We start from the raw sequence: 7832 nt of genomic DNA, 5'->3' as shown, positions 1-7832 counted from the left end.
TGCGGTGGGTTGAAAAAATCTATTCACAATTCGGTAATAAATTGTAAACATAATTTCAGCGTTTTTTGTATAAGTATGTTAAGGATACTGTTATCGGTAAAATTGTATAGAAAATCCTACCGTGGTAATAGAGAACCCGGGCATACATTTTCTTTCAGTTGCTTAGACCTGAACTTTTTTTATATACTAGAAGGCAAGCAGGAGGCTCGAGATGATAAGTCATCCGCCGCCTATTGACACACATATTGCCAGAGGGCTCGGAAGTGCGTTGCTGGCCTTTAAGAATTTATCCACCGTTGAAGGACCCTAAGTCAGAGGGCAGTTCCAGATAGTGGCGGTGCGCAGCAATAACTGCTTTGAAAAACGCTCAGCGGTGGAAATACAGACGTCGAGGTGATACGAATATTTTGTATTCTGTTTTAACGTCTGAACAGACCTCAGTTGCTGGTATTAGTCCTCTCCATGGTAAATGCGGCTGAGTAAAATAATAAAGAGAAAGCTTTACCTAACATATTATTCTCCATTTATTTCAATAAACATTGTATGAATAGTAATGTCCCGCTATAACATGTAACAAAGACCCAGATAGTGCTGGCACGGGGAAAAATTGCGGAGCGCCCCCGCATCGTATGCAAATAGGATCCCCCAAGCTCTTATTAAAATCTCTAGTGCCAAAATACTTGGAGAAAAAATGTGAAATTCCTATCTCATTTTCTTTTAAAATGACCGTCGCGTATAGTCGTGAAATCCTCAAAAGGTGTACAAAGTGTCATTCAGAGCCTAAGATTTTTGAAATGATACTGAGCCGAGACGAAACTTTGCACCTTAAAAATTCACCCGGCGTATTTCACTTGCCACCGCGACCCCTACCACTGTTATTTATGTATTCATAATAAAAGTTATGTGACAAATAATATTAGTTGCTATTTTCTTATTTATTTTTATTAAAAACATAAAGACTAAAAAAATATCATTACCATAATGTAAAAACTACTTGTATTATATGCGGTTTTGAATTTAGGATGTATGTGACAAATGTTATGCTGGCAGTTCTTTCTTCTATAATATTCTGGCTAGGTCCAAGAAGTTGCATAGTCACGACATTACCATGGTAATGGGCGTTCGTAGGTAAACATTTTATTTTACGACCAAGAAAAGTATGTGACCTAATTTTCAAGAACCATTTTATTTTATATCCCCCGTGGCAAAATTCACAAACGAGACGAACCGTGACTTCCATATGTCAAAATCAAATCTTCTTCTTCAAGTGCCACTCCATTACTGGAGGTTGGCCGTCAGTTCTCTGAACCGCGTCTTATCCTGCGCCAGATGCAGCAACCCCTCCGCACTCGCAATACCTGTCCACTCCCTGACGTTGCGAAGCCATGACTTCTTCCTTCGGCCAACACGCCGTTTTCCCTGGATTTTACCCATTATTATTAGCTGAAGGAGGTGGTAGCGGTCATGGCGCAACACGTGGCCCAGGTAGGCCCAAAATCAAATAGATTTTTATAATATGAGAGTCAGACTTAGCGCTGTCTAGTTTTTACCTTTACTAACTACCTTAGCGCGATTTAGGTAATGAGTTTTTTGCACATAATTATTTATATTATACTACATAACTTTTTTTAATAGAAGACAAACCTACAATCGCCGCTAATTGACACTCCCATCACAAGGAGGTTTACAAGTGAGTTACCAGCCTTTAAGGTAGTGTTACACTCTTCACTTCCCTAAGTAATAAAGTTTCGGAATCCGTATAGTAATAATTGCAATTTAAAAATGATAATTATTGCTTGTGGTGTAGACTGGCTTAACGTCTATACTTATTTCTACGATATTAAAAGCTAAGCGCAAAAAAACCTTTGAAAAATTATAATCCATAAATATCTCGATACTCGACAGCATTTTCCATAGTACGAGTAGCCGTGATCCCTCGAAGCGGATGTTAATACTCCACCGCAATAGACCATTCACTCTTATTACTCATTCGAAGCCTCTATAGTACGAAAATGAGATTCCTGTATAACTCATTTCACCACCAATGACGTATTTTCTGATTTCCCTTATTCCACCTTGATTGCGTTACTTTGGCATTTACCCTTTTGATCGTGATAAACTCGTTCAAGATACAATTTTCATCTTAATACGTTTATATTGAGCGGTGCTTGATGTTTTGTATTTGAATATGGCTTTATTCATATTTTCTAGAAAAATAAACAAGAGACTATAAGAAATATCTTATAGTCTATATTTATATATCTATCATTTAATAAAATACTTTTGCTTAACTAAAGGTACGACAGAAGCAAAACTTAGCCATAAGTATATCATAATAGGTGTTCGGACATGAGTCATGATAAGAATAAAATAAGCCTTTATTCCTGAATTCTTGTCTCTCAAAAATGTTTTTCTCCAAATGTCGCCATTTTGATATGTTTCTCGCAGTTTTTACCTTCTACCCCAGCTGCTTCCCGTGCTTCTCTTTTAATTCCTAAGATACCTGTTACCTACTTCGTAATTTTTTTCTTTGTTTTAAGTCTGAATGAAACAGTCTTCGCGAGGTTTAGGCTTTTAGTATACCTACCTTTGTGTGTGTTTGTTTTCACAATAATATAAGTACGTCCTTCTATTTTTCCCCTGATTCTAAAAGTTTTTTACTTTATAATTATGGCATTTGGTTTATTATGACAAGGAAACATAGTGGGTTGCATTTCCTTACATTGGCCTTGTTCAAAACTTGGCAATGAGTGACGATAGTTCCTTGCCAAGAGTAAATGTAAATTTAGACATATAGACATAGACATAGATATATTATTTATTACAAACAAACACACACACATAATTTAAATGTACCTTTTTTAATATTGACTTTCATAACTGTACACTTATTTTTATTTATTTATTTACACTTCACTAAATTGAAATAAATACAATAACATAAAAAATATAAGGATTGCAACGGTAAATCTAATACACAAGAAAATATATTTCAAGTAACCCTTGTAAGAAAAGAAAAATTGTATAATCAATCTTTATCTAGAATTTCATTCATTCATTTTTTTAAATAAAATAAACTAAAAGCAAATCTGAAGTGTAATACGGGACAGGGTATGGTTAAGGAGTTTTAATGTAGACGACCACGACGTTCTAAAGAGGTCAGAGAGAAAGCCGGTAGTATGGAGTTGGGCAGCATATTCTACTACTTTATGGCGGAGATCCAAAACGATTTGCCTAAAAAGAATGACGATATGATATGAAATTTCCTAAAAGCATCTATTGGAGTAGCTTCAAATATAGTAATAAGAACCTAAGAATTTAAATAAGTTATAGGATTGAAAACAATTGAGTATAGAAGTTGAAGGAGTTGAATAGATGCCTGTCCGAGTTGCCTGCAGAATTAAACACTTGCAAACTTATGTACACTAACCATATTATATTCAGTATAATATAAAATACGCCTATCTATGATCAATGCTTCTACAGTACAGAAACAATAATAAGAATTTATAAATACATTGTATGAAAAAAGTAATATAATAAATAAGTAATAAGTTATAAGAATAAAAATAGTCGAAGGTTATTACGTTATGATGTCTAATTCCGTTCAATATATAAACATCGATTGCTTTGTATTGAATAAAAATGATTGTGCCGACAACATGAAATGGCTTCTTGAAGTAATTTTATATTTTTCTTATTAATATAGACATACACATGATATCAAAAGCTTTACGAATAGCAGAGTTGCTACTAATTATATATAAGGCGTTAGAGAAATACAAAACCCTTAAAATGAGAGAGGAATTTCAGGAAAGCTTTGACAAAAAAATATTATGTTGATAATTTATAGAAAAACGATACTAAAATATAGGCAAACGTTTGCACAGTAATATGAAAATTAAATGCAATTAAGTAAATTGCCATCTTTTCGACATAAGCTTTTTAGACTGTATTCTTTAACATATTTTGTGGAACGGCGGACGAGATGATCACCATCTTTGCAACAAATTAAGATTAAACATTATTTCTTTTAAATTCGTTCTTTTTATTACCTGTGTACTCTGTTATTTTTATTACCATAGTTAGCTGTGTTATTACCAGTCAGCTAGGCCTGGTCAACACCGCCTTTCTCTGTATTTCGTCTTTATCTTATCTTTAGCTATATTTCGCACCCTGAATCTATAAAGTTACTATATATACTATACTACTTTATAGAAACACTAATGTATTTTGTGTCTAATAAAGTTATTTCTTTCTTTCTTTCTTTCTTTCTTTCTTTCTTTCTTTCTACTACAAGAATCCACGGGGTAATTAACCCCGATGTTGACAGGTAACGGTCCTGTTACTGACCCCGTTGGTTTTATTTGTTGACTTATCAAAAAAGGCCGAAACAACAGTAAGAAGGAATAACTGAGTTATTTCAGCTGTCTGTCTATCTCTGCATCTGTTTTTCTATCGTGAATTGATTATTTTTACAGAACAGGGCGCAAACGGGCAGGGGGCTCACCTGATGTTAAGTGATACCGCCGCCCATGGAGACTCTCAATGCCAGAGGGCTCACGAGTGCGTTGGCGGCCTTTTGACTGCGCAATATATGAATAAATAATAGAGTGTTAGAGTGAATTGGTCCAATGTTAAAAAAGTCATATAAATAAAAAAAAATAAAAAAGCCTTTTATTTCCTACAAATTTATTTTACAGATAATTTTTTACATTAACTTATCTTAACGCTTAACTAATTGGTCTTAATACCTACTTATTCTTATTTATTTTCTATATTATTTACCCATAACTATTTTATTTACTATTAATAATATACTATATAATATTTGCTACTACATATATAATATTTACTACTAGATAATATTTACTATTATTATAAGCTAGCTTGGTTAGATTTTAGATGCCTAAATATTTTTTTTTTAAGTCATATAAGATAGATAATTTAAAGAACGCCGCACATAATATACTGAAGCCTGTGTTTTTCAAAATACAAGGCAATTAACACCGATTAACGTGTAACACCTCTCAAGGGTTGAAACCCCAAAAATTATGTTTGTACTTATTTTCTCAGAAGTAATAATTTCGTTACGAGTTCCCATGAGAGTTTGTTTGGTAAATACTAAATACATTATTATAGAGCGCGAACGGCACTCGTCATCTTTGTATTTAGGATCATTTTTTGTTAAGCAGACAACGGACATCAAACAGCAGCAAGTTACAACTTTCAGGCACCAAGGAAACCCTAATTAGTTTTAGTTTTTTAGTTTATTTAAAGCAATAATAACGAATACATCTGAAACCATAATATTTTTTTGGAATTATAATATTATGAAGTAGAAGTAATTAACTAAATTAAGTTTTGATTCTTTAAAATATTAATTAGAATAAGGCATTCATATAAATTTGTTGATTCATGTAACTTTTTATAAATAGATACGATTTTTTTGTTCCTGCTGAATACGATTATCCGTACGAATACGATTATTCTCTGGAGGACCAGTTGACGAAGCTATGGACGGTCTGTTACGGTTAAGGTGGACAGGCCTGGGAGGATTGAGGGAAGGCGTTGGATATACAGCGCGGTGAACTGATCGTACTGGAAGTTTAAGGGAGAGGCAATTTATAGCAGTGGACATCAACAGGCTGAAAAGATGACGACGTACGACAAATACTATTATAGTGTTGTGCTGTTGTGTATACTAAACGTCAAATTACACAAACCAAGTAACAAATTTATGTTTTTATTTATTTATTGACACTCTATAATTTATTTATATATTGCGCAGTCAATAGGCTGATCACTTGCGAGCATTCTGGCAATGTCAGTGTCCATGGGCGGCGTTCTTACTTATCTTCAGGTAATTCTCTTGTCCGTTTTCCTCCTATTACTTAACAAAATAGTTGAACAATCTCAGTGCGCGGCTCTGTCGTTAATATGATATAAATAAAAGCTGTGTAAAAAGGCTTACTATAAAGTTAGCGATTATCTAGTTCATAAAAGGGCCTGGGACTAGTGCTGGGCAGGCTACTTCTAATTACTTTGCTACATATGTTTTAAATATTGTAGTATTGTTTGATGATTTGCTTTTTTTAAAGAGTACCGAGAGTTTTTTACGCCGGCTTTTTCTCTCGGCCTCTGTCTTCTTTCCCGATGAGCAGGGATGCCTACAGGTTCAAATTTAATGACGTGGAATAAGAGATACCTTGATGATTTTGACTTTCCAAAATAAACGTATTTTATTTTTTATGCCGAACGTTCATGTTTGAGCATGCGCTCTAGCAACAACTGGTAGACCTAAATAAACATGATACAAAATTAGTTCGGAAAGCAATTAAGTTATAGTTTTAAAATCGTATTAGCTGAAGCGAGTAATGTACGTAGATACCATAATTTTACATTAAGGAAAATTTATAATGCACTTTAGAATCTAGTTCATATGAAATATAATAGTATAAAGAGGAAAGGTTTGATTTTTTGTTTGTTTGTTTGTATGAATTGAATAGGCTCCGAAACTACTTGGCAGATTTGAAAAATTCTTTCACTGTTGGAAAGCTACATCATTCCTGAGTGACATAGGCTATATTTCATTTTCAAAAAAATAGGCATCCTTACTAAAATTACGATAACATTAACATTTGTTCATTATTTGATACAATTCTAATAGATGGCGCTGAGTTAAAGGTAGTAGTTTGGCAAGACGACGTTTGCCAGGTCAGCTAGTATGAAATAAAAACTCAAATGAACGAATACATTATACTAATAAAAGCTTTGGAATCCTTTTCTTAAAACTTAAAAGCTCAAATCAAAGCACTGGACTGTTTGGCATGCCCAATTTTTTCTATTAGACGAATGGACTCCTGACCCTACTCTCTTGGGCATCTTGGAGCCTAGAAATTACAAGGTGTCCCAGTGGTTATAACATACAAATAATAAACTGATTAGGTTATTAGTAAGGGTTTATTTATAATGTAATGCCTATATTTCTGTTACATAATGTTACAGTCGCTATTTTCATATAGAACGGGAGGAAAACGGGCAGGGGGCTCCCGTGAGGATAAGTGAAATTGACACTCAATGTCAGACAGTTTACGAGTGCGTTGCCGGCCTATAAGACTTCGTAAGTTTTTTTTCTTGAAGGACCCTAAGTCAAATCGATTTGGCGTCACTACGGTGGGCAGCTTGTGGAATTTATTTATTTATTTAGATTGTAGAGATTACAGAAGTGTCTATGCCAAAAAAGTGATCAGCATTTTCTCTCTAAAAAATAAAAAATCAACCCTGTTAATTAAGTATGTCACTCTTGTGTCAAACCAAATACGTTATAGTCATACTAGTGACCCGCCCCAGCTTCGCACAGCTTCGTGCAATGCTGATGAAAAGCAGGTTTTTATTATGTATTGTTATTTCCGTCGCTGGAAAGCTCCGATAATATACGCGACATATACCATATAGACATATACCATCACGGACTTTTCTGTAGACCTTTTCAATGTGTACAATACTTAGTATATAATTTTGATAAAACTCGTAGGGTTCAGACTGCGTTTGCAATGTAAGCGGAAAAAATGTAATTATTTACAACATCACATTAGAAACCTCAAAAATAACAGTACTTCTCCACTATTTAATGGATATTATTATACATATAAACCTTCCTCTTGAATCACTCTATCTATTTAAAAAACCGCATCAAAATCCGTTGCATAGTTTCAAAGATTTAAGCATACAAAGGGACATAGGGACAGAGAAAGCGACTTTGTTTTATACTATATAGTGATGATGTGAGTTCTTTCCAAAGTTGACTTTCACCGTACCAACTAATAAAT

This window comes from Pieris rapae, chromosome 19 (assembly GCF_905147795.1).
Source record: "Pieris rapae chromosome 19, ilPieRapa1.1, whole genome shotgun sequence".
NCBI lineage: Eukaryota > Metazoa > Arthropoda > Insecta > Lepidoptera > Pieridae > Pieris > Pieris rapae.
Note: the sequence above shows the minus strand (reverse complement) of the source record.